General features: G+C 33.1%; 1 protein-coding gene across 1 annotated transcript in view; it reads right to left on the minus strand.

Moving 5' to 3' along the window:
- LOC114336643 (uncharacterized) overlaps positions 1 to 13105 on the minus strand; it is a 69075-nt gene extending 55970 nt beyond the window's left edge. The window contains exon 1 of the mRNA XM_028287005.2: positions 13061 to 13105. The gene's annotated coding sequence lies outside the window, so the exon portion shown is untranslated. The remainder of the gene's footprint in view (positions 1 to 13060) is intronic.
- Between the last annotated feature and the right edge of the window lie 2744 nt (positions 13106 to 15849).

Consider the following 15849-nt stretch of genomic DNA (forward strand, 5'->3'; position numbering starts at 1 on the left):
TTCTAAAATAAAAATTTAATATGACATCTTCAATCTTCAACTTTCAAATATCTGTGGCAAAAAGTTTATCTAATGCCATCCCCTCTTTGTGAACACACACACATATAATACACTTAGTTTGAAAAGTTATGCATCACCTAAAATTATACTCATTTTCAAAGTTGACTTTTCGTAAACAGATTACCGGATTCCACTATTTTTTTTTTGTTCAAAAAATCATTCATCTCAAGAAAACCATTTCTTTGCTTTCACCCGGTATAAGCACAAAAAAATGTTTGAGTAAACTTTTGCCCAACTGTGTTTGTACTTTGTACGCACGTAAGAAGTTATACTTCTATTATATGATTTCAACGAAATAAACAATACACTTTAAACAGTTTATTTGAATTTTATTTAAATATTAAACTAATTTAATACTTACCACTTTCAAAAAATTTTGAATTAAACAATAATAATAATAGCTTCCCGTTTCCCTTTTTGAGACTGCTGAGAAGGCCTTCTATCGAAAACTCAATTCCAACGTAGAAAATCTTGATAAGTCTTACCCAAGCCCAGAAGAAATTCATGAGTTTTGGGGAAATCAACTTTCCACACCAGCTGCTCTTAACAACAATGCTGGATGGATAGAAGATACGACACAGAACTGCCAACACTACACTACTACACTCTACGAACCCTTCACCACTGAAGAAGTATCAAATATCATCAAAGAGCTTCATAACTGGAAATCTCCTGGACCAGACGGAGTTCAAAACTTCTGGCTTAAGAAGTTTTGGAGTGTTCATGATTGCTTATCAACACTAATTAATAATGTTATTTCTAATCCGCAGGAAACACCATTATTTCTAACTCAGGGAACCACTTATTTAATACCGAAGGATCAAAATAACACCCAAGATCCAGCCAAATACCGCCCAATTACTTGTCTTCCCACTTTGTATAAATTGGTCTTTGGTCACATCCTGTGTAGCCCGGCGTATCTACCAACACTGTGCACTGAACAATATCATAGAGCCTCAACAAAAAGGATGCGCTAAGGGTTCCATGGGTTGCAAAGAACAACTTATCATCGACTCAGTCATTTCTAATCAAGCATATTCCAAAAAGAGTAACCTATTTACTGTCTTCATTGATTACAAGAAGGCCTTTGATTCAGTGCCGCATGAATGGCTTATCGATATATTGAGAATATATAAAGTCGATGATAATATAGTGACCTTTTTACAGCATATAATGACAGAGTGGAAGACTAGAATTCACCTTCAAATACCTGGTGAAAATAACATCGAAACTGAAAATATCGCAATCAGCCGGGGCCTTTTCCAAGGAGATTCGTTAAGTCCACTGTGGTTCTGTCTAGCTATGAACCCACTATCTCAGCTATTGAACTCCACTGACGCAGGTTTTAGCATCAAAAATAACAACAATGTGGTGGCGAAGCTTAATCATCTGTTGTATATGGATGATTTGAAATTAATGGCTTCCACTCGAAACCACGTAGATGAGATGCTAAGAACTGTAGAATCCTTTTCAAATGACATTAGTATGCACTTCGGACTAGACAAGTGCCGTGTTTTAAATATAGTCACAGGAAAAGTACAGCCCGTTGGATTCGATATGCAAAATGGCCAGAACATCGAGGCCATGGGGTGAAAACGATATGTATAAATATCTTGGAGTAAAGCAAGCGCGGAAAGTTGACCATAAGCAAATGAAAACTGAGATAACTACGGAGTTTATACGAAGAGTAAAACAGCTGCTTCGTTCACACCTTAACAGTAGAAATTTGTTTAGGGCACTAAACACCTACGCATGTTCCGCGCTTAGCTATTCGTTTGGCATTGTTAAGTGGACAAAAACGGACATACAGAATCTTCAGCGAAAAGTAAGAACACACCTCACAAAGGCACAAAAACACCATCCTAAAAGTGCAGTAGAAAGAACAACATTACCACGGAATCTAGCAGGAAGAGGACTTATGGATATAAGTGAGCAATTAAATAAACAAATTGCTAATTTAAGAAATTATTTTCAGTTGCAAGCTGAGAGATCTACTCTACATCGCGCTATTTGCGCAGTAAATGACACAACACCGATCAAACTGAGGGAACCAGAAATGCGCATAAACCACCTCACTAAAGACGAAAAAATACGCACCTGGATGGGTAAACCTCTGCACGGGCGACATCCCAATGAGATCAGCCAAGACTATGTCAACAATACAGCGTCGAACTATTGGTTGACATCAGGAAAGATGTTCCCTGAAACGGAGGGTTCATTACTGGCCATTCAGGATGAGGTTATACCAACCAGAAATTATCTGAAATATATCATCAAAGACCCTCAGGTTCAAAACGACAGATGCCGATATGGATGTCAAGCCCAAGAAACCATCCAACATCTTACAAGGGGCTGCCAGGTATTTGCTGCAACTGAATACAAGGAACGGCATGACGCAGTGGGAAAAATCCTTCATCAAGAGATAGCTATCAAGCTGGGACTTCTCCAAACGGACCCTCTCCCGTATTATCAATACGTCCCTGAGAGTATGCTTGAGGATGGCAACTACAAGCTATACTGGGACCGCACTGTGCTCACAGACCAAACAGTGGCACATAATAGACCAGATCTCGTACTAGTTAATAAATTAACAAGACAAACAACACTAATTGATGTGGCGATACCTAACAACAATAATCTACGTAGTAAATTTACTGAAAAGATCGCCAAGTACAGAGATCTGGAAATTCAAATACGAAGGCAATGGAGAATGCGAAGTACCCAGACGATACCGATTATCATGTCTACTACTGGAGTCATTCCGAAGACCCTCCTCGAAAGCATAAAAAAGCTGGGCCTTAATGAACATCTTTATAAGACCATGCAGAAAGCTGTACTACTCGCGACGGCCAGAAGTGTACGAAAATTTTTGGGAGATACACCTGCATTCCAAGTCACCTAGGGCTCGATAACACGGAAAGAGTCCCACCAGAGCTCAATCCTTTTGATACCGTAGGTATCTGGGATGAGTCAATTTTCCCCTTAGAGGGAGTGTGAGCCGTATGGCTAAATCTGGGGTTTCCCGTTTTATGCCGCTTTCGTGGCTTTGGGATTATAGTAGGGTAGTCTGCTTTATCTAGGGCCTACGCTATTCAAGGAAGGTAACAGGGCCAGTGCTACGCTTCAACCGCCTATTATTACCCCTGGTTTTACCCAAGGTACTCATTTTATTCAGTCTGAGTCGACCTGGGGCCTACAGACATTTTTAAAAATGTCCAGTTGTTCTTGCCGGCGCTAGGATTTGAACCCCGGCCTACCAGCACTCGAGTCAAGCACACTACCGCCAGAGCTACGTCGGTCCCCTAAATAGGAATCTATTAGAAAATATTAAAACAATACCAAAACAAAAAAAAAGAATAGAAATCGTACGGATTTGAACCCGGGACATCTCGATCTGTAGTGGAACGCTCTACCAATGAGCCATAATCGCTCGATTTACATAATTTCTCGGATATACTGACAAATCACGGAGACAAATAGATCAAGTGCAGTATAAATATAAAAATGTTTTAATAATACTTATTATCTTACTCCCGAGGAAAACAAATCCAAAGACACAAAAATTATAATAAATATATTTACTAATAACACTAATATATTCTTTCCACACTTTATTTGCGCTGATACATACATAACTTGAAAGATTTAGCAACTAACTCTATACTGTCTGTGTGCGCATGCGCGTGGCGTAATAAAAATTCACTCTCGATCGCATCTAAAGAAGTACAACTTCAAAAATTTAGCGGAATCCGCTAATCTGTTCATGAAAAAGTCAACTAGGAAAATGAGCTTAATTTAAAGTGATGCATAACTTTTGAAACTATGTTTATATACTTAATGCATCTCTCTTAATGTACATTTACATTTTTATGCACAAACTATCTCCATTAATTTATTTTATATTCTACACCCCCTTATCAAATCCATTCAACACAGGACAGAACTCAGTAACTCATATCAATTATAATTATTTTAAGCTTTGTTTCTAATTATATTCTTAGATATTATTAACCTAAACGGTACTGCACCTATTTCAGAACATTCAGACACACTTGTCTATTAGGATCTGTATGGGTTGTTCATACAAGTGTGTACTTGCAATCAAGTTATTTTAGTAAAATCTTAATCTTGATCCTATTACAAAATCATTTGTATTTGAATGGCGTCCTTAGTTTTGATAGGTAAACAGATTAAATAATAATTAATAGATCAATAATAATTAATAGATTAAAATTTAATAAGGAGAAATGAGAAGTTCCATATCTAAAGAATAAATCTGAAACTTCTCGTGGAACCATTTTATAGTAACATCCTTAATCTCTGCCTTTTACCATTTATAAGACAAGGGGACGACGAATAAAGAAAACGAAAGGGACTCTACAATATGCAGTCACATTCCGTCTATTCGTCTAGGAAAAATTCCAACGAAAGCTGATTGTGATTCCTTGTACTCAAAATATGAGTAAAATAAAAATGTAATTACGTTCCCCATGCATCTTCAGTGTGACTACATGAACACCTCTGAATTCTGAATCGAAACCAAGCTGACTATTTAATTGGATGGGTATAACGTAGTTTCTGCTCCAATGTTATTCAAATGGGATTCATTTTTTTTCGAATCCTGAGAAAACTAATAAGTATTTTTGAAAAATTTAAACGCAGAATGAAAGATTACGTTATTAGCGAGAGCCGAAAGTCCCTGAGAACTTCTATAATGTTTATTTTAATAAGTTACACGGGTGAAAAGCTAAGAGAAAATTTAGTGTGATTTTTAATTTCAAATATCTCATTCAAAATAAAAATTTTATTTATTCTAAGGGACTTTCGGCCCTCGGTAATAATTTAGTCTTTCAGTCTGCGTTTAAATTTTTTAAAAATAATTATTGGTTTTTTCAGGACTCGAAAAAAATGAACACAATGGCAGTGGTAATATTTTCCAAATCTATGTCATACAACGCACTCAGTCGAATAGAATATTGTCAGCATATTGTCAGTCAGACAGTGACAATTTTAAATATTTGACATGGCATCGGGAATATTTTGAGTTGTTGATTAAATATTAAATAATATTGATAGTGTATTTTGATAAATCATTGATTTAAGACGTGAACTTAATAAAAAGTTATTTATTGTTTATTATTTAAGGACGATCCAATCAGATAATACACCAGGATATATTCAGTAATCCAAGTATTTTGTTGTTAAAGATGTTCAAAATTGTAAGCGTTTCATAGTAACAATATATTATTAAAAATCACTTTATCACTTTTCCTCTTTTCTCGATTGATTATTAGTTTTTGTTGTACAGTAGATAAATTATTACAATCACCATAGTTAGTGAAAAAATTATCAGTAGTAATTGCACAAGAGCTCTAAAATTATTGAATTTTTCCCGAGTGTCACTTTGGCAGTTTTAATTTCACGAGCCGAAGGCTAGTGAAATTATGTCAAAGTGTCACGAGGGCAAAAATTCTATATTAATTTTAGAGTTCGAGTGCAATTTGTTGCGATTATTTCATGAATAAAACTGTTCAAAACCAAAATTTTATTGTAATTTATATATGGAAGTACCAATTAGTGAAATTAAACACACAGTTGTTATAAATATGTATTTGACGGTTGAAAGTCATCACTTTTATAATTTTTAAAACATTTGTCATTAATGTCACTGAATGTATTTTTTCGTAGCAACGAAGGGCATCTGACGTAATATGCTTAACGACGGGAGATTATCAAAAATTATCACCTTAATTTGCATGTCTGTAGCTTTCTATTGGTCAGAATCTCCTATGAATGAAATAATCATGTTAATTCACTGAATTAATAATTAAAGCAATTAATTATACAAGTAACAGTTATCCAAGAACATTCAACAGCCATCTATAAAGATAATGATGACATTGTCAAGTAAAGTTTACAGTTTAAAGTTTACCAGTGAGAATTTCACTACACGTAATTTGCCGTGTAAAGACGGAAAAAGTAGGGATAGCCGTAAAATATTTGCGAATTATGTACCGATGGCCTTAAGCAGAACTATGAAAATTAGTCTGGGCTGATTATCGGAGAATAAGCCATTTTTGGGAAAAGTTATTTACCAACAATTTTATTGCTGGAATCGAATTATAAGATCCTATATATTAATAATATAGGTATGCAAAGTCCTCAGATAGTGTGCTACTTTTTTTATAAACAAAATGGCGGCCGAAAATCGTGTTTTTTCAATTATTGCTCTATAACTCCGAAGATTTTAATTTTACAACAAAAACACCCAAATAAAAATTCACCGTGATTAAATTCTACATAGAGACGTGTTTTTCCCGATCTGCTCCGACGAAAATTTTCCTCGGAAAATGCGGCTTTTCCCAACAAAATCTTTAATTTTCAAATAAAGTTTTAGATAAGTAATTATCTACCAATAATTAAATAATTTGGTGACTTAAAACCCTTCTTGGTTTAGATTATAGTTCCAGAAGCTGGTGAAAAGTAAAAGAATATTTTAGCAACAATTCAATTGTTAATTAATAATTTACGGTCGCAATGATAACCAAAATAATTATGATACACTGATCAAACTTTGAAATCTTATAAAGATGAGATGCCTATTTAAAATTTTGTCGACAAAATATTATTTTTTTATTTTTTTGCATGATCTTTAAATGTTTAAAAAAAATAGTTATAAACAAATTAACGTTTCTCAGAAAATTTTTATTATATTATAATTTTAAAAAAATAGCTAAAATGCGCATTTCAAATATCTTGAAAATGAATGCTTTAAAACTTTTTTACAACCATTTGCAAAAAAGTTATGAAACAGCAAAGTAAACATACGATTACTATGGTGTTTATAATTTTTTTTAATTCTTTCAAAGCGTAGAAGTGAGTTTAAAGTACAGGCTAATTATTTACAAAAAAATATCGATTATCAGTTTAATAGTTATATTTTAATTAAAGATTATAAATATATTTTTTTGTAATTTACACGCGCGAAAGTAGACTAATACAGTACTGTAGCTAAAATTTTCACTCGGAGCAACGATCGGCCGCGCGACGTACACTTTTAATAAATAATGTATGCTGCGTGTCAGTCGCTTCGAGTGAACATTTTAGCTCCGACTCTGTATCAGGCCTACTTTTGAGCTAAAAATTACAAAATAAGTATTTTTAATCTTTGATTAAAATATAACCATTGCACTATTTTTTGACATTCTTTGTGAATAATTAGATTCTACCATAGACTCACTTTTAAGCTTTGAAACAATTAAAACAAATTATAAACAACGGAGAATTCGTATATTTACTTTGCTGTTTCATAACTTTTTTGCAAATGGTTGGAAAATTTTTTTAAAGCATTAATTTTCAAGACCTACGAAATACGCATTTTAAGTATTTTTTAAAATTAGAATATAATAAACAATTTCTGAGAAATGTTAATTTGTTTATAACAATTTTTTTAAACATTTAAAGATTATGCAAAAAAATGAAAAAATTATATTTTGTCGACAAAATATTAAATAGGCATCACCCCTTTATAATCTTTCTAAGTTTGATCAATGTCTCATGACTATTTTGGTTGTTATTGCGACTGTAAATTGTTAGTTAACAATTGAATTGTTGCTAAAATATTCGTTTCATTTTCACCGGCTTCTGAATTTATAATCTATACCAAGAAAGCTTTTATTTCACTAATAATATTATAATAATATTTCACTAATAATATAAGATATATTGATAAATAATTACTGGCCCAAAAAATTTATTTGAAAATTCGAGATTTTGTTGGGAAAACCCACATTTTCCGAGGAAAATTTTCGTCGGAGCAAATCGGGAAAAACATACCTCTATGTAGAATTATATTGGGGTGAATTTTTATTTGAGTGTTTTTGGTGTAAAGTTAAAATCTTCGGAGTTATAAAGCAATAATTGAAAAAAATACGATTTGTCGGCGCCATTTTGTTTATAAAAAAAAGTAGCACACTATCTGCGGACTTTGCATACCTATATTAATAATATATAGGATCTTATAATTCGATTCCAGCAATAAAATTGCTGGTAAATAACTTTCCCATGAATTTTGCTAATTAGCCCAGAGTAAATAGTTCCGCGTATCGGACGCTCGGGAGCGAAATCTATTTAGCGTGTAGACAGGGCCCCCGTAAGGGCTACTGGCGCCTGTGTGCAAAAAAGGATTTTGGCGCCCCTTAAGGAATTTTGGTTCATGTTTATTTATTTATTTCTTTAAAGGTAGGTAGGTATTTTGGTAAGTGCTTGAAATAATGCAAAAAACTGAACTTTAGAAATCATAATAAGTTTTAATGGGTTTTCCGCGAAAAGTTCTTCATTTTTAGAATATTTCACGTAGAAATATTCGACTATTTTACGAATAAGAACGTACTTTTCATGAGCTTCAATTTTGGATTTATTAGATGTATAGGCTTCACGATTTTAGGTATAAAATTTTTCGTTTTTTATAAGCTACATTTTTGATAAAAATATTTTTCGATAAAATACTTAGTTTTTGAGAGATATCCGAAAAACCGACTAAAAACGTGTTTTCTTTTGTTGAAAAATATTTTCATTCACAAATATATTTTCATTCACAAATAACTTGGAGAAGTATTGATTTAGTTACAAAACTCGATAGAACAAAAGTTGCTTAGAATTAGGCAGTTTATTCATTTTCGGACTTATTTTAAACCTATATTTTTTCGTCCTCGAGAAGGGGTAACTTTCACCTCCCAAGCAAACGTAATCAACGGCACAAGTCCAACTTTAAAGTGAAGGGAAGTAGAACCTAAATCCAAATTTTCAGGTACCCCGTCAAAATAGCCCCGTCAAAAAAGCCCCGACAAAATAGCCCCGACATAATATCCCGCACACAAAATAGCTCCGACAAAATAACCTGCAGACAAAATAGCCGCGGAATAATAGCCCCGACAAAATAGCCCCGAAAAAAAAGCTCCCTTCAGAATTCATCATGAAATAATTCCTTAAAAATACATTTTTTCGGAAATGGTAGTTATCCTCTATTCATATGTTTATCTTAACCACATTAAATAAAAATTGTCTTTTCGGAGAACTCGAGTCCTGTCTTTCCTGCCTCTTGGAAGTTTGAACATTTAAGTTAAGCGAAAATCAATGTTAATCTATGATATAAACATTTTTTTCTGTTTTCGGGAAATAGTAAAATGCATTTTAAATTAAATAAATTAAATACATTCTTTCTTTTTGTCAAATAATTTAAATTAAAAAAAGTTTTTGGACACCTTGTATAAATAATTATGTAATTGTTTATAAGAGGCTGTTTTAGCCGGGGCTGTTTTGACCGGGGCTATTTTGTGTGCGATTTATTTTGTCGGGGCTCTTTTGTTTGCTGGCTATTTTATCGAGGCTATTTTGTGTTGGGGCTATTTTGACGGGGTTTTTTTGACGGGGCTGTTTTGACCGGGCTATTTTGACGGGTCACGAAATTTTCATATATTACCTTGTGACTCTTAAACTTACACGTTATCGCTGTATTTCACTGGGCTATAGGTACAATAGAAAAATAAAAAATAGCTATTAATAATTGTAGTAGCAATATTTTCCGAGACTTTGCTGTTGTAAATGCATTAATTACATCGCTAAAATTTCTACCATCAACTTGTGTAACTTTCACCTCCCAAGCAAACATAACCAACGGCACAAGTCCAACTTTAAAGTGAAGGGAAGTAGAACCTAAATCCAAATTTTAATATAATTACTTTGTGACCCTAAATCTTACACGGTACCGCCGTATTTCACTAGGCTATAGGTACAATAGAAAAATAAAAAATAGCTATTAATAATTATAGTAGCGATATTTTCCGAGACTTTGCTGTTGCAAATGCATTAATTAAATCGTTAAAATTTATACCATCAAACATTTCTTATTGAATTGCTAAAAAAACTTTTGCGAAAATAACGCTTTAATTTTAAAACAAATGATTGGAGTCTATATCCTTATTATCCTGATCTGTCAGTCGTTCTTCGAGAACAAATCAACGATTTAAAAGATCGCTCTCACTTAATTTAAATATGTTTCGTGTGTATTTATACCGAACTCTATTTAATTTTTTTAACTTTTGTTTTACAATTAATTTTTTTTGAAATTTTTTTTCAATTTTTGACCCTGGGTTTTGGCGCCTCTAAAGGATGACGCCCGTGTACATTGCACACTTTGCACATATGGTAGCGGAGGCCCTGCGTGTAGACACTTCAGATGGTAGGGTTTCTTGACCTTACCATGATCAAATATTCGTTATATGTAATGTAATTTTTTGTGTGAAAGTCCTTTGTTTTCGTAATTAATGTTTTTAACTTCTCCGGCTACCAAAATCAACAGCAAAATTGAGCAATTTTTCAACAGAGAGACAAGGTTTTTTTCCATCATTAAAAAAACTGTTTAAGAAATAGAAGTATTTTTATATCGTACATGGGATCCATCTCTCTTCATAGTGGTATTTTGAACTTTTTGACCATAGCTCTGAAGATGGCTTTATAAGCCGAAAGCGCTCAGCTAGGAATTATTTATTTTACACACTTCAAAAGTACACTTCTCCCTGTTTATCTGTAGTCTTAATAATTGCCTTCACTGATACGCATTTTGGTCCAAACGCTGTGAGACATTTTTGAGTAGGTATTTTAGGCAACCTGAAAATTGTTCAGGTGACTCTTCCATGATAGCCTAATACAAACATGCCGGTCTGGCTGGAGGGTAGCGGTTATTTTTCCCAAAAATCCCCCCCAAATTTAAAAAAAGAGTAAAAATTGTTATTACAAAAAATATCATTGACGTGACTTTAAAGTAAATTTAAATATTCAAATATGAAGAAAATAAACAGGCCAGGCTATTTGAGGGCGATTTTAACTCTGCATGATACTTGCATGGGCGCCCCAGGATTATTTTCAGGGGATGCATCTGAACTTCAGAAGATTTCATCTGAATATGTGCATACTATTAACGAGTATAAAATATACAGCTATACATGCAAAGCTATGTACATTCCTTCCGGAGAGGGAAGTACAATTATTATTTTGACAGGGTATTTTTTAATATTAAAAATAAATATTCTAAAAAAGACAGGTTTTTTTTTTGGTGAAATTTTCCAACTGCCATGTGATCAAACAAATTACGCGTGCATATAAATGAAAAGCGCTATAGGTAAGCAGCAGTGTGAGAGCGTATACTGTTAGCTGTTAGCGTCCTCTGTTGTACCTGAGCGAGTCCGTTCGCTCGAGAAAAATCACGGGGCCTGGCGATCCCATGTTGTTGTGCCTCGAAACGTTAGAGTAATTATTATATATTATAGTTGTTTAATTAACTTTTTCTTAATTAAAGGAAAATAATACGTACTATACAATAGATTTTGCAAATATGATAGATAAGGACAGATTTATTATTATAAATATAGAGGTAGAGAAGTATAAAAGTATAAACTAAATTAATTCTGTGTCCGAATCTTGTACTTCTTCTTCAAACTGCTCATCTGAGCTTAAATATGCACTGTCTTCTTCTTCGTCAGACTCCCATCGAGACTCAGATTCCTCTTCTACATGATCAGTAAATAGTTGTAATATGTATTTACAAATAATTAAAAATTAATTAGCCATAATTTAATTGAGTTACTACGTATGCTCTGTCCTTTTATACGGAGTCGAAGCCTGGACAATCACGGGCGCATCTGAAAAAAGACTTGCCATTTTTGAGATGTGCTTTTATTGAATAATGTAAAAAATATCATGAACACAACACGTAACAAACACGGACACATTAAGAAAGATGAAAAATGCAAAAGATATACTCAACACAATAAAGGAAAGAAAAATGAGCCAAAATAAATATTCATTCTCTTCTTCTTCGCCAGACTCCCCTCGAGACTCAGATTCCTCTTCTACCTGATCTGTAAATAGTTGTAAATATGTATTTAGAATTAATTAAAAATTATTTAGTGATTAATTAATTAAGTTGCTACGTATTCTCACCTATATAACTAATACTTAATACTTTTCCTTATATTATAAATCACATCACGTTTTTTATTTTTTAGTATATGACCAAAGTAGCTCATTTTTCTTTCCTTCATAGTGTTGAGTATTTGTTTTGCCTTTTTTATCTTTCTTAATGTTTCCGTGTTTGTTACGTGTTGTGTCCATGATATTTTTTACATTATTCGCTTACCTATAGCGCTTTTCATTTATATGCACGCGTAATTTGTTCGATCACATGGCAGTTGAAAAATTTCACCTAAAAAAAACCTGTCTTTTTAGAATATTTATTTTTAATAATAAAAAATACCCTGTCAAAATATTAATTGTACTTCCCTGTCCGGAAGGTATGTACATAGCTATGCATGTATAGTTGTATATTTTATACTCGTTAATAGTATGTACAGATTCAGATGAAATCTTCTGAAGTTCAGATGCATCCCCTGAAAATAATCCTGGGGCGCCCATGCAAGTATCTTGCAGAGTTAAAATCGCCCTCAAATCGCCTGGCCTGTTATTTTTTTTTTTATATTTGAATATTTAAATTTACTTTAAAGTCACGTCAATGATATTTTTTGTAATAACAATTTTTACCCTTTTTTTAACTTTGGGGGGATTTTTGGGGAAAATAACCGCTACCCTCCAGCCAGACCGGCATTTTTGTATTAGGCTATCATGGAAGAGTCACCTGAAAAATTTTCAGGTTGCCTAAAATACCTACTCAAATATGTCTCACAGTTCTTATACTATTTTTGATTGACCAGATATACAGTTATTACCTCATTTTAAGCGGTATTTCATTCAAGTGTTTTTCAATTACTACTTTTTTTATTTCACAAGAAGTAACAACATTTTACCATGAAATTTCAAATAACAATTTAATCCTTTTGATACCTTAAGTGATGTCTTTTCTAATGAATACAAAAAAAATCAAATAAGCAAAAACGTAATAAAGAGATTTTTTATCGTAAATTCAAATAAAGCTGTAAATACTTACTATAACTTCTATAATAACATAATAGCACTTTTGCACACACAGGTAAAGGGGCACATCGGTAAATCAATCAGTTTAGATATAACTTTCAAATGTGCAATATATCGAAGAAGTAGATAATCCATATTTCGTTATCTATATCATAGATAAACATTATCTTTGTTTTAATTTAGGCTGATAGCCCACTGTTTTCTTTGATTTTTGGGAGATTGGAGTGAATATAATAATGGTATAGGGTGTATAAAATAATATTACGATCACGATTTATTAATTCAAACAATACAGATCTCATCTAACAGATTTTAAATTTTCTAAATATTTTCTAAGACTATCGGATCCACGCGGTCAATTACATTTTAAATGAATATTATTAAATATAAATACTAAAAAAACTTATTTTTATAAAATATCTAATAGACCTGGATTCCGCGTACCAAAAAAAAGTTGATTAATAGCAAGCTGAAAATTTGTTCTTAGCTTACCGGTGTCTAGTCGGACAAACTTTGATGTATGGGAACACTGGAACAGGGGAAGTTTTCATTTTGGAACAGGTTAACAATTTGGAACGTCAGATTACGAAAACGTTCCATGTGTTTTGTAGGACAAAACATCCAATTGATTTGTTACCCTTTCATTAAGCTCTCATGCAAAAATCAGACTGCTATTACTAACCAACATGATTCCTGTCATTTGACATGTTCTTCGTGTCCCAATGTCATTAAAATGTCCAGTTGGTGATAAACACCAGTCTGATTTTTGCATGAGAGTTTATTGAAATTGTAACAAATCAATTGGAAGTTCTGTCCGACAAAATACATGGAACGTTTTTGTAGTCTGACGTTCCAAATTTTTACCCTGTTCCACAATTAAAACTTCCCCTGTTCCAGTGTTCCTGTCCATCAAAGTTTGTCCGACTAGGCACCCTTAAGCTATTAACAAATTATCAGCTTGCTATTAATCACCTTTTTTTGGTACGCAGGATCCAGGTCTATAATCATTTTTAGCTAAACCAAAGTTTTCTCCTATTAGTCTAGGCCAGGGGTGGGCAAAGTGCGGCACACGGGCCGCATGCGGCCCTTTGTACATTTTTTTGCGGCCCGCGGAAAAAAGTGAATTATTTTCATTTAAAGATTTTTTTAAAATTATTGGTAATATTAATAAATAAATATGGATAATGCAGCTATTAACCCTTAAACGCCCAAGAGTGGGTAAAAAATGTCCACCTAATGCGTATTTCCTTGTAACATATTTATTACGTGCTTAAAATTTTTTTAAAATTATTTATTGTTAAAAAGACAGCCCTTTATCGAATGTTAATTTCGTTCTACCGATATTTTTGAAAATAAAAGTAGCATCTTGAGTTAGATATGGGTATGCATAAAAAGTACACCCTTGGTAAAACTTTATCCTAAAGGTTTCTATATAATTTCTCGTCGGTAGGAAGATAATCCATACAATTATCGACGTATAATTACATAATCTACGTAATTGTCGGCCAATGAGGAGGCTGAAAGGAAAAATGTGGAGAAAATCGACAAATCTGAATTACAGGCTTTTACTGGTATGTTAATTTTGATGTACATTGCAATTTTGTTGTAAGGTTTGTAAATTGTTTATATTAATATTTTAGTAGATACTGTGTGTATTAAGCATAAGATTCTTAAGTCTAATCAATTTTCAACAACTCTCAATAAATATATTAGTTATTTTCGAGGTGGACATTTTTTACCCACCCTTGGGCGTACATGGAACCTAAAAAAGGTTAGGCGTTTAAGGGTTAATTGACACTTTCGCAGCGGGTGATTTTTCCGCAAATTTTCAACATAACGCGGGTAATTATTTGAGTTTCCGGTACAGAATTTTGTCGGCTCCCTCAATGAAATCCATGAAATTTCAACAAATGGAAACTATATTTTTGAACTAATCAGGACCTGTTTGAAAAATTTTAAATTAACCCGTAACCACCTAGTAAGTGTAACAACCGACGGAGCACCAAAATTTAAGAGGAGCAAATATTGTAATGTTGAGAAAACTTAAAGGTTACGTTCATAAACAATTTCCAGAACAGGTGTTATGCAAAGATGTTTTGCAAGTAGACAACGTTATTTCAATTATAACTAATATTGTTAATTGTAGTCGTTCAAAATGATTAAATCATCATGAATTCATAGCATTTTTGGCAGAGTTAGAAACAGAACATTCTGATGTCGTATACCACAATCATCTTCGATGGTTAAGTTTAGAATAGGTTCTTAAAAGATGCTGTGAATTAGGGGAGAAAATTGCTTTATACGCCAGTCGATGAGAGCAACAACAGGATATTACCTCCGAATTATATCCCACTGCATGGATTTTAATGAAATTTTGGGAATAGCCTCTTAGGTCTGGATCCCGCGTATGAAAAAAAAGTTGATTAATAGCAAGCTGAAAATTTGTTAATAGCTTAAGGGTGTCTAGTCGAATAAACTTTGATATATAGGAACACTGAAACAGGGGTAGTTTTAATTGTGGAACAGGTTAAAATTTTGGAACGGTCACAGCACGAAAACGGCACATTTATTTTGTCCGACAGAACAGACTTAAACTCTCCGAACAGAGATTAAACTCTCATGAAAAAATCAGACTGCTATTTATTACCTGTCATAATTCCTGTCATTTGACATATTCTACATGTTCCACTCATTAAAACGCCCATTTGGTGATAAATAGCAGTCTGATTTTTGCATGAGAGTTTAATCTCTGTTCGAAGAGTTTAAGTCTGTTCTGTCGGACAAAATAAATGTGCCGTTTTC

The sequence above is a fragment of the Diabrotica virgifera genome, chromosome 5, assembly GCF_917563875.1.
Source record: "Diabrotica virgifera virgifera chromosome 5, PGI_DIABVI_V3a".
Classification (NCBI taxonomy): domain Eukaryota; kingdom Metazoa; phylum Arthropoda; class Insecta; order Coleoptera; family Chrysomelidae; genus Diabrotica; species Diabrotica virgifera.